General features: G+C 32.4%; 1 pseudogene; it reads left to right on the top strand.

Annotated features, from left to right (window-relative positions):
* Window positions 1-4,989: 4,989 nt before the first annotated feature.
* Window positions 4,990-6,966, top strand: LOC149538462 (serine/threonine-protein kinase D6PKL1 pseudogene; annotated as a pseudogene).
* Window positions 6,967-17,691: the final 10,725 nt, after the last annotated feature.

The raw sequence follows: 17,691 nt of genomic DNA, 5'->3' as shown, positions 1-17,691 counted from the left end.
AGTGCTTCAATACCCTCCTAATTAGATATTACATGATGAATAATCACTTAGGATATAAAGGTTTAGGCATCCAGTGGAAAGACAAGTTATTCACTTCTTTAGATATATTCTTAGGCATCCAAGGGTGTAGTTCGGGCTCCTACTCACACTGATGTGGACACCTCCACCTCTTGATGGTGAGGAGGGTTACTTAATTAGATTCCTGATTTGTTCAAGTCTCTTCTAATTGTTTTATGATGTATCATTTTGAGACCTTGATATCAATGTTTAATTAGTTTTAGGATTAGGGTTCAATTTTGCTTGTACTATTTGATTAGGTTTACATGCTTAGGTTTCAATTAGGACAAGAGTTAATAAATTGAATTAAGTTTTAAAGTGCTAAATTTGGTTTTAGATATAGAATTATAGTTAGAGCTTTTAGATTAAAAACCAACATTAATTCAAGAAAGTTAGGTTTGAATTTTGTTTTAAAGTATTGAATATATTATTGAGTTCTAGTTTAGGGTGATTTGATTTAGTCCTAAGGTCAACGTTTAACTTGGTTCAATCTTAGGGTAACAGTTCAATTTGGTTAATGGTTGGGGAAAGGATTCAAGGTTTCTACTATTAAGTTGGGATATATAATTAGGTTTATGATCATGGTTTAATTCAATTTCATTTATAAGTATAATATTAATTAGTTAAGGGCTAGGGTTACCTTTCAATCTAGTTTGATATATTCAATTTGGTTTAGGGTTACCCAGGGGTTAGTTTATTTTAGTGTTAAATATTAAGATATAATGCTTTGACATCACTCATTTTTTGATATTTTGATTATATCACCCCTATACATCAAGATAACTTATATGCGATGAATCTTACAAATATTATTTGATCTCATTACATGTGTCATGGTAAATTTTTTTTAGTTTATGTACATGAGATGCTCCTATATATGGTGTTTTTCTTTTCTTATAATATATAGTGTTATATATATAAATTACCTAAGTACCCTTCTTGATTATCTATGATGGACGTGTCATAAATGACATATCTCTATATGATTCTTTTGATATGATATGCATGGATAATATATATAATGAAAATTTTAAATCCTTCCTATGCAATAAATGATGTAATTAGATATGTACAAATGTTTTTAGATTCACATGTACATGACATGTAGATGTAGATATGATGCTCCTCTAGGATAATATAGTTTATCATAAATAAGGTTACAATTTTAGGGTTTGACATTTATAACATTAGTACTCAAGGTAAGATAGGAAAGTTATTTAATTATTTATACATTACCTGGTGTAGGTTTTAGTAAATTAAGATTAAGGTTAAGATGATAGTAAGGGTTATGATTAGAGTTAAATTCAATACAAATTGACATTATAGTTAATCCTAAATGACGCCCAGCCAAGGGATCCAAAGAACTAATTAAAAGTTTTACTAAGCAAGCAATAACATAGATACAATAATTCACATTTATAAAAAACATAAGAGATTGCATTCCTTAATAAGCACATTTACATTTCATTTTTAAATAATTATAGTACTAAAAGTAAAATAAATAACACATCCACATGAAAGAATATTAACTACTTCAGTTCAATCCATTTAAATAATATATACATTTGTTTCGAATGCCACTTGGAAAATTAATTCAGAATGCACAATCATCCACTATACATGTCATAGGGTATGAAAGGCTGAAAGAATATTCATTTATAAAATAGTTTACATCATCCATTTTCGATCCATTAAACAAAGTAGAATACAATTTAAGTAAAATCATTTTAAATACTAAGTTTTTTGTTTGGATCTCTTGGCAGGCTGTTATGTGATTAAGTACTTAGTTATATATGTTTAGGGTTTTATTTTACATAACTATATGGTTAGGTCAAGATTATAGTTTAAACAATGAATTTAGGTTGAGGTTATAGTTTAAACAAGGTCGAGGTTATATTTTTTGTAAAATTACATGTTTAAACAATGAATTTACATCTAATCTAATCATTCAATATTGTAATAAATACATAAATTAAATACATTTCAAAACATCTAAAATAATAATTTTTTAAATAAACATTTATGAAACTATATTTTAATTAACAGATACAAAAATGTAAACATCTACTCATTAACAATGTAAATTTACAATTTTACATACATCAAAAATGAAAAAAACAATAAATTAACATACATATAAAATTGAAAATTGAAAAAAAAAAGTAAAATAGTACAAAACATATTAAAATACCTGGTATATCAAAAACTAGCAGCAGGGGGGTGGTCGGTAGGGTTGAAAATTGGGCTCCCGTATGCGTCTCTAATCGAGCTCCCATTTTTGAGGTCATGAAAATGACTTCAAAAATGCCAAAAAAGGGGGTTTAATAAGGTCTTCCAAATGGGGTACTTGATTTCTTTCTTTAATTGGGCTCCCATTTTTGAGGTCATGAAAATGACTTCAAAAATGCCAAAAAAGGGGGTTTAATAAAGTCTTCCAAATGGGGTACTCGATTTCTTAAAAATTGGGTACCCGATTTCTTAAAAATTGGGTACCCGATTTTTAAGAAATCAGGTACCTGATATTTAAAAGCAATCAGGTGCCCAATATTTGAGCACCTCAGGCACCCAATCTACTGTTGAATATCGGGTACCCAATTTTTGAATTTTGGCTCGGGTGCCTGAAGCTTAATTTTAGAAACAGGTTCTTGATTTTTTAAAAATTGGGTACCCATTTCTAAGAAGTACAATTTCATGGATCTAACTTCCGCGGAATTGACCCAACTTCTTGCAGTCACTCATATTAAATGCATGTTTATACTAGTTCTTGTCTGATTGCCAAAGAAATAAAACTATTTTAGAAAACTATGTTGGAATAATGCTTACTCTTTTTAATGATTATTTTTAATAACATATAAATACCATTTTATAGAGCTCAAAGTTAAGAATATTATCATATAGATTTTATAGTGTTTTATGTAGATATAGTATATTGTAATTAAAAATGACTACAAGTACGATTTTTAACACTCGAGGAGATGTTGATTTTGAGAAAGAAAAAAATAGTAAATCTTTTTAAAAGAAAATTAAAATCATATTAAATTCTAGAGGAGAGAGTCCTCTTCTGAAATGTAAAATTTTCCTTTTGGTTACAATAGATTTGTTTTGAAAAATATGGTGGGAGATGAAAACAATTGATATCATGTGATTTAAAATTTGAATTTCTATAAAATAGAAAATATAGGTCAAAAGCCAATGTTTACTTTTTATTGATCTAGCTATATATGTCATCTATAACATAGTCTGAGATCAAAGGGAAAAAGGTTTATTTCCATATAGTTATGTGTTAGGAACTAGACCCCTCATTTTTAGTGTTTTTGAGAAACTAAAAATTCATCATTTAAAATTAGGAAAATATATCAATTCTTATTCCAAATAATCACTAAAAATAATAATCCTAAACTTCTTCCATTTCTACACATTTCATTAGTTTACTTCATTTTTAAATTCTAAATAATAATACTAGTTTTATCTCATTAAAGTTCAATAGTTATACTTTTGTTAGGCTTTTCCTTTATAAAAATGTGACACAGGTTTGTGCTTTTACCCAATGAGATAAATCTCTCCCCAAAACCAAACCTTTCCAAAATATCAAAAAAGAAATCATGTCTTACTTTGTCATAGGATTTGGAGATGTCAAGTTTCATGGCCATACCTAGATTCTTTCTCTTCTCCATTGAATGCAAAACAAAATGGAAGCTAATAGCCACATCCAAGATTTGTCAACAAGGTGAACTTTTGATCAAGAAAAAATATATTTGATTAAAAATATGTACATGTACACATGTACCTATTATCTCCCAAAAGACTCTACATGGTACTACTTGACTCATTTAGATTGATGTGTCAACCTTGTCAGATGCAAAGTATGTTTTGCAACATTCAACAACATCATGTGCATTATTTATGAGAACTCCCTTATAAATTTGATAATTTTGTAGAGCATGTTTGATGCAAGCTCTAGCATCATCACGTTCATCTTTATCATGTCCACTTTCAAAGAAACTCCATACATGATATATGATAGGGGGTGAAGAATGTTTCTCTCTATTATTGATAATACATCATGACTCTTTATGGTTGTTGTTGGTGTAATGGTTCTTTCTATGTGATGGATTTCCACTTTATCAATGTGGAGGTTAGCTAATATTATGGGCTTAGCATTGGTCCTTCAATTGGGTGTGTTTAATTTGTTAGTGGTGGTGTTTTGTGTGCATTGGGGGTCAATTTCTTTAAAGACTTTCTTCATTTTTGAACATTTATATAATCTTGAAAGTATTTTATTTGAACCAATTAAGGACACTTTTTGCTCTTTTTAGGTTGGTTATCCTTAGAATTGTTGTGTAAGTAATTTTCTAGGTGCTACCTTAATTTCTTTGAGGAAATCTTTGGTTAGTTCAAGCCAACTTCATTGTCACTTGGGTACACAATGAGCCAAGATCATTTTCCCTAAATTATGAGTGACCATTTTGATCTTCTTAGGTTCTTGGAGTTGATTCTATATTTTGGAAAAGTGTTGACTTAAGTGTTGACATTCTAAGTGATTTCATCTACAACAAGGCCCCAACTTTAGATTAACAATTGCACCATCTTTGATAAGAAACATTATTTACAAACTATTCTGATAAAGATTAGCTTTTACAACATTCAAAGCCTTAATCACTGTAATATAGACTTAATCATAATAACAAGTACACCTGATAAATAGAAATATCAATAAATAAAATATAAATAAAATTGAAGACAAAAATCTATAAATAATAGTAACCAATATGTAAATGATGTCCTCGGCTTGATTGTATCCCGTCGGCCATCTCCTGGAAGGAAGATTACCATTAAAACCCCATGATGTATATTCCTCTATAAATAGGGGTATTCTGCTAGAATAACTACTTTTTAAACGTAAACTCAGAAATTAATACGTTGAAATAGAAGATGCCAGAGAAGTCAAATGAATCTTTCATCAAACGCGCATTGAAATATCCGCTCAAGTTTATAAAGGGCTCGACAGGCAGAGATTCACCTTCAAAAACATTAGACAAAATTAGTGAGAAATGCACGGATACTTTTCTTAGCAATACTTTTGCTAGTAATACTACCAACATATTCCACGATGAAAACATTTGTGCTGTCCACTGGAAAGCAATAAATGCAATTGCTGAGGTGGAAGGAAATTTGAAGTTGAGTCAGTTTAGGAAGATTAAGAAGATAGGGTGTGGTGGTTCAGGGACAGTGTTTTTGGCTGAATTGAGGGACACCAAAACCTATTTTGCTGTAAAAGTGGGAGATGGAAATAACATGTCAAATGTGAGGAGAGAGATAAAAGTGGTCATGTCTTTGAGATCTCACCCTCTTTTCCCAACATTGTTCTTCCATTGTGGAAAAGCTGGAAAGTCATATTTTGTTACAGAGTATTGTCCACTAGATCTTCATAGACTTCGACTCAAACAGCCGATGCACCGCTTCTCAGAAGATATAGTCAGGTATATCTATAGATATCTATGAAAAGATTGGATGATATTTTTTAATAAAATTATCTTAATAGCAATATGTTTTGATTGTGTATTCATCTTTGCATAAATATTTAGAATCATGTTCTATTATACATCATCAAAATCAAACAATAATTTCTTTTAATAGTCTTTCTATTCAATATGCAAAATGAATTAGTTCGATTGTCTTAAATTTAATTATTGATATGACCAGACCTTTATAATCTCTTTAAGAAGATCAAATTGATAAACATTAGATAACTTGGAGGTGAAGAGAATCAAGATATCTTTCTCAAACAATTAGAGATACATTATATAACATAAATTAATGAGGCCGGATGTTCTTGGAAAGTGGCCACCCTTAAACATCGCACAGTAAGAAAGAAATTAAACTCGCAAAAATAATTTAACTTTGACCATTTAAAACTTTTAGCCGAAGAAAACTTTTAGCCTAAGAATCAAACCTGAAAATGTAATGTTTAAGCATCTCTAAAGTTAATAGTCTTTGATATGAACTTGTATTGACAAAACTCAATGAACACCAAATGAGACAGAGGAGTAAACTCAAAATCTACAAGAAACGAACCAAAAGACCTTTCTTTTACCTTTCAAAAACCAATTTGACTTGCTATATTGTTATTTTATTTTGTAATTTCAGTTTTTACAGTTAACGGTTGTTGTTGTATATAATAAGTTTTGCAGGTTTTATTGTGCTGAGATTCTGTTAGCAGTGGAATACCTTCACATGCTTGGAATTGTGCACAGAGACCTAAAGCCAGAGAATGTTTTGGTGAAAGAAGACGGGCATCTTCTTCTTACAGACTTCGATCTCTCCCGGCAATTCTATGTGCATCATCTATTAGTTTCTAACCATTGCAAGAATAATAAAAATGGAGAAGCCGATGATAAGAAAAACAGATTTCAACATTTTGGGTCAAAGAAGAGAGGAAAAATGAAGAAAAAAGATGAAGTTGAGTTCAGTGCAGAGCCATGGGGTGGGAAAACTCATTCATACGTGGGAACAGAGGAATACATGGCACCAGAAATGATTGAAAATAAAGGCCATGGAGGTGCAGTTGACTGGTGGGCGTTTGGTGTTCTTCTATACCAGTTACTCTGTGGAAAAACACCCTTCAAAGGAAATGATAAGAATGAAACTCGTCATAATGTGATGAACAAGGAATTGAGGTTCCCCAACTCCCCAAGAGTGAGCGAAGAAGCCAAAGATCTAATGAAAGCTTTATTGGTGAAGCAGCATTGGAAGCGTCTTGGGCACAGATATGGGGCCACAGAAATTAAGAAACATGCTTTCTTTGGAGGAATTCAATGGCCCCTTGTGCTGTCTAGACCTCCAACCAATCTTCCTAGGTCAACTATCAAAGTTCCTTTGGTAAATAGTAAACTACACATGCTATGGTGATAAAAAGCAATTTGGAGGTGCATTGGTGACAATAGTTCCTCCATTAATTAGGTGCAACATTAATAATAAACATGGCATGCCCCAAGTGTTAGTCATTTATTCTTATATTTTGGACATTAAATTAATTGGAAGTCTTTATGGTGTCTATAATAAATTGCAACTTATTTTTTCAAGTAGACATTATTACAAATGTAAAGGAAAAAAAACAATATAGATAAATATATTCTACTTTTAAAAAGTGGAAATGTAGAGGGCAATTGATAAGGGATGTTTCATAATTATTAAATTATCTTAAAACTAGCATTTGCATCTTTAAAGGGTGCAAGGGTTATCTTGATAATATTATCTATGTATTAAATTCTTAGTCTGATTTATTGAGTGTATTTTTATTAATTTCTTGTAATTTAATTTAAATCTGTAAAATATAAATTAAAAGGTTTAGTTAGTTGAAAGCTTGAGTATTTTTTTTTTTACCTTAGGAAGTCACTTGGATTCTACCTTTGTGACATCTTATTTTATTACCTAGACAATTTTATTGATAAAAGATAAATAAATAATATTTATTTACAAAAAATAAATAGTATTTTTGACATTTTGTACCATAAATTGTACAAATATTTTGAATAATATTATAACTTATCACACAACTCAAAATAATACCTCCTAATTACTAACATTCCTTAAATATTAAATAAATTTTAGTTAGTTTTTAAAAAATGATCATAATTGTAGAAAAAACTATTTGAAAATAGAATAATATGTGAAACCTATCTTGTCTTGCCTTATTGTGATTAGACAAATAAGGCCTCACTATGGAGTTTAAATTGATTTCAGCATGGATACTATGGCAAAACAATATCATATAGGAGTAAACATATATCTGCTAAATCAGAGAGGAGGTTGAGATATTACAGTGAATGATCACTTTCATTCAGGCCCCATTTGGTTATGGGAATACGAGGGGCGGAATAGAGTTTTGATAGTGAAAACCTATTTATGCAGCAAAATGGAGGTGTTTGGTTCACCAAATGCAAAACCCAATTATTAGTTTTTTCTTCCAATTTTGGAGCAAAAATGGAAGAAATTTCTTCCAAGAAATAAGTGGAATTCAAATTGAAAACCCAATTATGGATTTGTATGAAGGCATTTTAATCAAACCATCGGGTCCGTGAAATCTGTATCAGGGTTTTGGAAGATGATAGAGGCATTTGGGAAGACAAGGGTACACCATTTTCCATAGCCTGCAGTTGGAATTAATTTGTTTGGCTTGTAGGGTTTGAAATTGTAGTAAATCTATGAGCCATTTTACCTCTTGCGACTTGGGTTTCTAGTGTTCTTGGGTTATGTTGGGGTTTCTATGGACGATGATGAGTTTGGAGTTTTGGGGGTTTTTGTGGACACCAGCAACTTTGGAGTTTTGGGGGTTTCTATGGATGTTGGTGAGTTTGGAGTTTTTGGTCCATTGTTCTCCACTTTGGCTAACAGCTATGGGGTTTTTCTACTTTCAATGATGGCTATAGGGTTTCTTCTCCCACCAATCTCTGTGTTCACAGTTCTATTCTCCCACCCATCTTTGCATTTTGTGTTTTTTCTTTACATAGATATATCATAGTATTTTGCCAATTTGCTTACAAAAATAGTCAATATGTGCTTAGCAATGACTTCCAATATGGGCTCATGTCATTACCTCTGATTATCTAATTACATAGTTTATATCATGGTTCTATTTCTATCTGTTATCTGCTTAGCAAAACAATTAATATATGTTGTAACAATTTCTTTCGAATCTAGTTAGCAAAATAGACAATATGTGCTCACTAATGAGTTCCAGCATAGTGTTGTGAGAAATCAATGCAATACCATTAATCCAAGAGAATCATGCCAATGAAATTAACAATTAAACTATGGATATATCAAGTATGTATAGATCCATGCAAAACCATTCAACATAGGAAACACATAAACTGGAATTACTTCAGATGTCAATCACGCCAATGCCAATGAAATGAACAACTAAAGTATGTAACAATTTCTTGCTAGTAATGAGTTCCAATATAGTGATGTGAGAGATCAATGCAATACCATTAAATAGAGCCAAGTGGTAAAATTTGTATAGATCAATGGCAATAAGGGCTTTTATCTATACATAGTTTATGAGGTCATAAACTATGTATAGATTAATGCTAATCTTGGCTCTAATCTATACATAGTTCATGCCCATAGTTTATGAGGTCATAAACTATCTATAGATCATTGCAATTCCATTAAATATAGGCAAGTCATAAACTATGTATAGATCATTGCAATTTCATTAAACACAACCTACTTATAAACTATGTATGGATGCACCTAACTAAAGCATTTATGCCCATGAATCTATTCACATGTTTCAATTTTGCATTGTTAAAATGTGGATACTAAATTTGGCCTATATTTATGTACTATACATGGTAGATCAATGACAATCATAGCTTTTATCAATACATAGTTGACCTATACATAGTTTATAATGGTTATGTTTCTATCTACTATCTACTTAGCAAAACAATCAATATAAGTTGTAACAGTTTGTTTCAAATTTGCTTGGGAAAATAGTAAACATGTGCTTAGTAATAAGATCAATGCAAATCATGCCAATGCAATGAGAAAGTAAGCTATGTATACATAAACTATACATAGTTCATGAGGTCATAAACTATGTATAGATAAATGTAGAAAGAAACCCTATTCCCACATGCCAACAATGCTCCTTTTCATCTTCTAAAAGATGAGCCTCATTTTTGGCCGACCTAATGGTTTATTAAAACACATTCATAAAAACCAAAATTCATACATGCACACATCTGTGTACATACATAAATACATGTGTGTGTATGTTGGAAATGTTTTAGAATAACTGAGAGCGGGGGGGTGAATCAATTATCCAAGGTCCAAATGCCCTAATAATACGTTTTCACTAATTATAGTGAGCCCATTAAACTATTCATGCATCCAACCTTAAAACAACCATCTTAGCAAGTTACAACAAATCAACATGCAGGAATAAAACATGCAAGATCAACACATGACACAGTGATTTATGTTGAAACCCAATTTCAAAAAACCACTAGTAACATGCTACTCAATTTTCACTCTTCTGAAGTGATGCCCTGTTAAAGGCCTACCCTATTAAAGGCTTACAACACACTGTTAAATGTGACCTTGTTAGAGGATTTCACCACATTGTTAGGAGTGGGCCTGGTCAAAGGACTTTGGAACATTCACTTGGAATGTCACCCTATTAAAGGATTTACAACATGGCTATTAAACCAACCTAAGTCCATAGGGTTTATACTAATTGTTACAATTTCTAGAGAGTAACAATAAGGGCTTTTGATCTAATACAACTCACAACATATCTTGTAGATTTCAGATCATACTTTAGTTCAATCCTTTACTTGGCTTTAATCACTGCGGCTCTGATAGCTTGTCTTCCTCTCAAGCTTCATTTCCTTGAGTCTTCTTGCTCATCATACCAATGCAATCATCTATGTGGTCACCTATCGAAATAGTGTTTCTATTCTCTCTTCCTCCTTGGCACCTTCTTCAGCACTTCATGCTTTCATACTTGACCAACCTTTTTCTTTGTGACCTTATGACTCCTTAAATAGAAATTTGGAATAATTTTCCCGCTCAATTCTCCTTCTCCAATTTTAGGGTTTCAATATATTAGGTAGGATACAATGTATCTATCCCATATCTCATTTTTATCTAGAAACTTCATCTAGAATCCAGTTGTGTTAGCCCAAAAATGTTTTACATAGAGTTATGTGCCACTAGCCCATCATTCTTATCTTCTATCTAGTTCACAGAATTCTAGATAACAACCATGTCAACTTAGATCAAGAAAATCTTTGACTTTTTAAATAATGGAGCAGCTCGACACTTATTGACTTTTTGATGCTAAGCACATGAATATAACTCGGCACTTGATCTTCAATCGACACTTGTTGACAATTTTCTTGGATTGAACTAGCTTGCTCAACTCCCTCTGATGAATTTAATCAAGCTTTGTAGACAGTCATATTACGACTTCTTCTTCTATAGTTTCTAAGTATAGCCAACCTCTTCATCTTCAAGTATATTGTCAATACATCACTTTATCATTGTCTTAACTGATCTTTATACTTCCTTACAAAACCATAACTCAACTTTTTCCTTAGGTGCTTTTGTTACATCTTATTTATTCTTCATCAATCAACTAAGTGACAGTGCTTGGATCTTATAAGCAATTTCCATTCCAGCAAATAGCAGGTTTGACATCAGTGACAAAATAATGATTGAACACATTCTATAGCAATAATATCTTTCATACAATGATCTTTTTCAATCAGATTACAACAATCTCCCTCTTTGGAATTGATGGCAAACCAAAATAATCAACCAAATCAAAGCTGACTGATCAACCAAGTTAACAAAATTCTAACTAGGCTAAAACAATAAGTCAAATGCCAAAAAGAAAACTTGTTGACTTTTGTATCTCCCTCTGATCTTATTCCTTCTGATCTATCTATTGACTGAATCTCCTGAGTTGCTCCTTCTGAGATCTTTCATCTTGATTTCATTCTTTGCTTTTGCTCCTCCCTTTCATATCTCATGTCCTTTTCTCTTCATGATTTGATTAGTTTATGCTATTTCTCTATTTCAGGAATTTGACCAATTATAGCTATTCCTACCTCTTTTCTAGATTTGATCAATTTCTTCTATTTCTCCCTCTTTGACAACAATGCCAAAGACACATTATTTCAGCATCTTATCATGCATGTGTAGCATTTACAAGAACTTCCAATATCTCCCTCTACCACCTTGCTTCTGACTTGTTTGGAACGTTAGTACTTTGATTACTTCAGGCTAAACCTAAAGTAAGTACCCTCTGCATCAACTTATATCATCTGAACAATCAACTCATTTGATGCAGGGTAGTCTTGCTATTACTTAAGCAACCTTGGTTAGGGGTATCACCCCTAACTTACCTCTAAGATATTCAAATGCATCTTTAGGTAATGGTTTTGTGAAGATGTCAACAGTTTGTTATTTTGGATTGATATATTCCATCTTCACTTGCTTGTCTTCCACCAATTCTCTTACATAGTGATACTTGATTGCAATATGCTTTGTTTTGGCATGCATCATAGGGTTCTTTGATATGTTGATAGCACTTGTATTATCAAAATAAAGTATCACAGGTTCGGTTATTTCTTCCTTCATTCCTTTCAACATATGCTTCATCCACACAATATTCGTACAATTTATAGCAGCAACAACATACTCAGCTTCTACTATGGACTATGAAGTACAACTTTTCTTTTTACTAGTGCAAGTGACTAATCTTTTTCCTAAGAAAAGTGCTCCTCCACTGGGGCTTTTTCTATCATCTATGTTACCTCCCCAATCTGCATCAATGTAGGCCTTCAAATCAGATTTTTCAGTCTTCTTGTAGTACAAACCAAAATCATCTATACCTTAAATTAGATACCTCATTATTCTCTTGATAGCCATAAGATGATTTTCTCTTGGGTTTGCAAAAAATCTTGCCACTATTCCAATAGATAAAGCAATATCTGGTCTACTGTGTACAACATATTATAGCTTTCCAATCATGGATCTGTACACTGTCTGGTTTACTTTAGGTGAATCATCATTCTTAGATAACTTATGACCTATTGCCATTGGTGTACTCACTAGTTTTGATTCATCTAAACCAAATGTTTTGAGTATTTCCTTGATATATTTTGATTGGGTTACAAATATACCATGTTTTAATTGATGTATTTGCAATCCAACAAAAAAATTGATCTCTCCAAACATTGACATCTCAAATTCATGTTTCATCTGATCAGCAAAATCTTTGCATAGAGCATCTTTTCCTCCAAATATTATATCATCAACAAAGATCTCAAATATCAAAACATCTTTACCTTTCTCTTCCTTGATATAGAGATTGTTGTTGTCAACTATTTTCTCAAATCCTATCTTGACAAGATATTTGTGAAGTCTCTCATACCATGCTCTAGGTGCTTATTTCAAACTATAGAGTGCTTTATGTAGTTTACAAATCATATCCTTGTTGTTCTCATCAACAAATCCCCCTAGTTGTTCACTATAGACTTCCTCTTCCAATATACCATTCAGAAAAGAAAACTTTACATCCATCTGATAGACTTTAAAACCTTTATATGTAGCACATGCAAGTAAAGTTCTTACTCCTTCCATTCTAGCAATAGAGGCAAATGTTTTCCCATAGTCTAATCCTTCTTCTTGAGCATAATCCTTACATACTAGTCTGGCATTTTTCTAGTAATCTCAACATTCTTATCTGGCTTGTTTTTGAATACCCACTTGGTGCAAATCACATTCTTGTCAGCTGATTTGGGAACTAAACTCCAACTTTTGTTCTTCTTTATTTGATCAATCTCTTCTTCCATAGCTTTATACCAGTCACCATCTTATAATGCATCATACATTGTCTTAGGTTCAAATTTTCTTAACAAACACGATTCATTTCTTAGTATATTCCTTGTCATTGGTCTTGCATCTTTGTCACCAATTATCTATTCAGCAAGGTGATGTCTCTTCACATAATTGGATAATCTTGGTTATGTCCTTGTTTCCATGTTTGATCTTTCAGATTCAGGGTCACTATGCACATCACTATCAGTTAGTTCTACATCTCTTTCATGTCTACTGATTTCATAGTCAAAATGTACATTTTCTTCATTCTGTGACTCAGCTTCTAAATGCAGCTTGGCATTCACTGGTTGTGACTCAGCTGAAACTAAATTTTTTTGTTGAATCCCAGTTTGATTGATAGCATCCTCTTCAACAAACATTCCTTCATAAGAATACACAAAGGTTCTGTATTCATTTAATCTCTTTGGTTCTTCAACTTGGACTTCTATATGCTCATCAAAGTTTACATTTACACTTTTCACAATTTTGTTAGTGCTAGTATTTAAATTACTTATATGCTTTACTTCTAGTGGAGTAATCAAGGAATATGCCTTCATCACTCTTTGCATCAAATTTTCCATTTCTAGTATCTTTAAGGATAAAGGATTTGCAACCAAATACTTTGAAATGCTTTACATTGGGTGAGTGACCATACCTTAATTCAAAAGGTGTTGCATTTGTACCTTTCTTGACTTGTACTCGGTTCAATGTGTGAACAGCTACACTTACAACTTCTCTCCAATATTTCAGAGCAACAGTCTTTTCCATCATCAATGTTCTAGCAAAATCAATCATAGATCTATTTCTTCTCTCGAAAATTCCATTCTATGGGCGAGTTTTTGGAGCTGATGTTTGTCTCTTGATTCCTTTGTCATTGCAAAATATCTCAAATTCATTTGATTTGAATTCTCCACCTTCGTCTGATCTCAGACATTTCAAACTCTTTCCTGTTTCCTTTTCAACTCTAGCAACATACAACTTAAACATTTGAAAAGCATCAGATTTTTTCTTTAAGAACATAACAATCATCATCTTGGAATAGTCATCAAAAAACAACATTATATATTTATCTTCTTTGTAGCTTTGCACTTTATTGGACCACATAAATCAGTATGGACTAACTCAAGTACTTCTTTAGATGCATAGTTTTTACTCTTGAAACTTAACTTAGTCATCTTTCCTAGCTAACATTGTTTGCACATGATGTTGTCAGGCTTCTTTAGTTTAGGTAAACCTCTGACTTTCTTTACTTTGCTGATATTGACCAAATTATCATTTGAAGTTGACATGACATAGCCTTCTATGCCATAACCACACATCATCAAATTTTGCAACAAAGCAAGAAGAATTTTCCATATCAAGATAAAATAGATTACTTCTTGTTTGATCTCCTTTTCCTATCAATTTACCATCAGTATCATAGATTTTTGTAGTTTTGTTTCCAAATTCTACTTTGCACCCTACATTGCCTAACTGTGAGACACTCAGAAAATTGTAGTTTAGTCCTTCAACATAGTATGCATTATCACATGAAATTTTCTCTGTAAGCTTAATGGAGCCTTTTTCTTTGATTTGACATGGAGTATCATTTCCAAATCTAACATTATTTCCATCATACTGAGTAAAGTTAACAAAGTTACTTTTGTCTCATGTCATGTGATGTGAGCACCCACTGTCTATTATCCATCTATCATTCTTGTTCATACATGTTACCAATGTTATAGGCTCTTCTTCATCAAACTAGTCCTTCATGGCCACATAAACAACTTCATCATTATTATCATCAGAATCCTCTTCAGCAATACAACAAATCTTGCCTTTGTCTTTGTAATCTCTCTTATCATCTTCTCTTCTATTTTTGTACTTTTTTCCTTCCTTGTAATCCTTTTTTTGTGTACACCTTGCAGCAATATGTCCTACTTCATTGCAATTGAAACAAATGATAGGTAGCTTACCCTTGAATTTTCCTTTGCCTCTGTGAAATCTTCTAGCCAGTAGTGCTTCCTATTGTTCCACATCTTCCTCATTAGTGCTACTGTAATTGGATACATATTTCATCTTTATTCCCTTCTTTGATTTCACCTATTCAGTATCTTTCAATGATAGCTTGGCCTTGAAAGAGGATTCAACATTCTCAGGTCTATAGTTGTCAAAGTTAGATAACTCAAATGCAGTAAGTCTACCCACTATACCTTCAAAACTTAGATTGTTTCCTGGTACACATCTTAGCTCTTGTATAGTTGATACTCTAATAGCATAGATAGGGAGCAAGGTTCTTAAGAACTTACTATTAATAGTATCATCATCTAATTGACCATTCAAACATCTTATTGCAATTACCACTTCCTTTATTCTAGAGGCATACTGAGCAGCATTCTCACTTTCCTCTGAAGCTTTCTCTTTTTGCTCTTTGGACATTTTGATCTCCTCCATAAATGTCTAATAGGACTTTCCACATATTGAATGCAGTGTTACATCCTTTGATATCATCAAATTCAGCATAGTTGAGTGCAAAAGCAATCTCCAGCATTGTCTGATTGTGTTCCTATTTGTTCTTCAAATCTTCTATAGTTAGAGTACCAGTTGGATCAACATGTTCAGTAACAATTAAATTTTGGGCATAATCACCTATGGATCCAAGATGCAGCTTCATCAAAATTTTCCATGCAACAATGTTGTCTTTGTTGAGCTTAGGAACTTCTCTTTTAGGCATTTTGATCTTTTCTGCTTCTACTTCCTTTAAACTAAACTAGCAACAATGCTCTAATACCAATTGTTGGAAATGTTTTAGAATAACTGAGAGGGGGTGGGAGGGGGGGAGGGGTGAATCAGTTACCTAAGGTCTAAATGCCCTAATAATACTTTTTCACTAATTATAGTGAGCCCAATAAACTATTCATGCATCCAAGCTTAAAACAACCATCTTAGCAAGTTACAGCAAATCAACATGTAGGAATAAAACATGCAAGATCAACACATGACACAATAATTTACATGGAAACCAAATTCGGGAAAAACCACCAGTAACATGATACTCAATTTTCACTCTTCTGAAGTGACACATTGTTAAAGGCATGCCCTATTAAAGGCTTACAACACACTGTTAAATGTGACCTTGTTAGAGGATTTCACCACACTGTTAGGAGTGGGCCTAGTCAAAGGACTCTAGAACATTCACTTGGAATGTCACCCTTTTAAAGGATTTACAACATGGATATTAAACCAACCTAAGTCCATAGGATTTATACTAATTATTACAATTGCTAGAGAGTAACAATAAGGGGTTTTGATCTAATACAACTCACAACATATCTTGCAAATTTTAGATCATACTTCAGTTCAATCCTTTGCTTGGCTTCAATCACTATAGCTCTGACATTTTATCTTCCTCTCAAGCTTCATTTCCTTGAGTCTTCTTGCTCATCATACCAATGCAATCATCTCTGTGGTCACTTATCGAAATAGAGTTTTTGTGCTCTCTTCCTCCTTAGCACCTTCTTCAGCACTTCATGCTTTCATACTTGACCAACATTTTTCTTTGTGACCTTATGACTCCTTAAATAGAAATCTGGAATAATTTTCCTGCTCAATTCTCCTTCTCCAATTTTAGGGTTTCAATAGATTAGGTAGGATACAATGTATCTATCCCATATCTCATTTTTATCTAGAAACTTCGTTTAGAATCTAGTTGTGTTCGCCACATTTTACATAGAGTTCTATGCCACTAGCCCATCATTCTTATCTTCTACCTAGTTCACAAAGTTCTACATAACAACCATGTCAGCTCAGATCAAGCGAATCTTCAACTTTTCAAATAATGTAGCAGTTCAACACTTATTGAATTTTTGATGCTCGGCACATGAACATAACTCGACACTTGATCTTCACTCGGCACTTGTTGACAATTTGCTCGGCTTGAACTAGCTTTCTTAGCTCCCTCTAATGAATTTAATCAAGCTTTGCAGACATTCATATTATGACTTCTTCTTCTATAGTTTCTAAGTGTAGCCAACCTCTTCATCTTCAAGTATATTGTCAATACATCACTTTATCATTGTCTTAATTGATCTTTGCACTTCCTTACAAAACCATAACTCAGTGTTTCCCTTAGGTGCTTTTGTTACATCTTGTTGACTTTTCTTCAATCAACTAAGTGATAGTTCTTGGATCTTATAAGCAATTGCCATTCCAACAAATAGTAGGTTTGACATCAGTGACAAAATAATGATTAAACAC

This window comes from Cupressus sempervirens, chromosome 9 (assembly GCF_028749045.1).
Source record: "Cupressus sempervirens isolate cs-2001-9-10 chromosome 9, ASM2874904v1, whole genome shotgun sequence".
In the NCBI taxonomy this organism is placed as follows: domain Eukaryota; kingdom Viridiplantae; phylum Streptophyta; class Pinopsida; order Cupressales; family Cupressaceae; genus Cupressus; species Cupressus sempervirens.
Note: the sequence above shows the minus strand (reverse complement) of the source record. Positions and strands in the feature narration are given on the sequence as shown.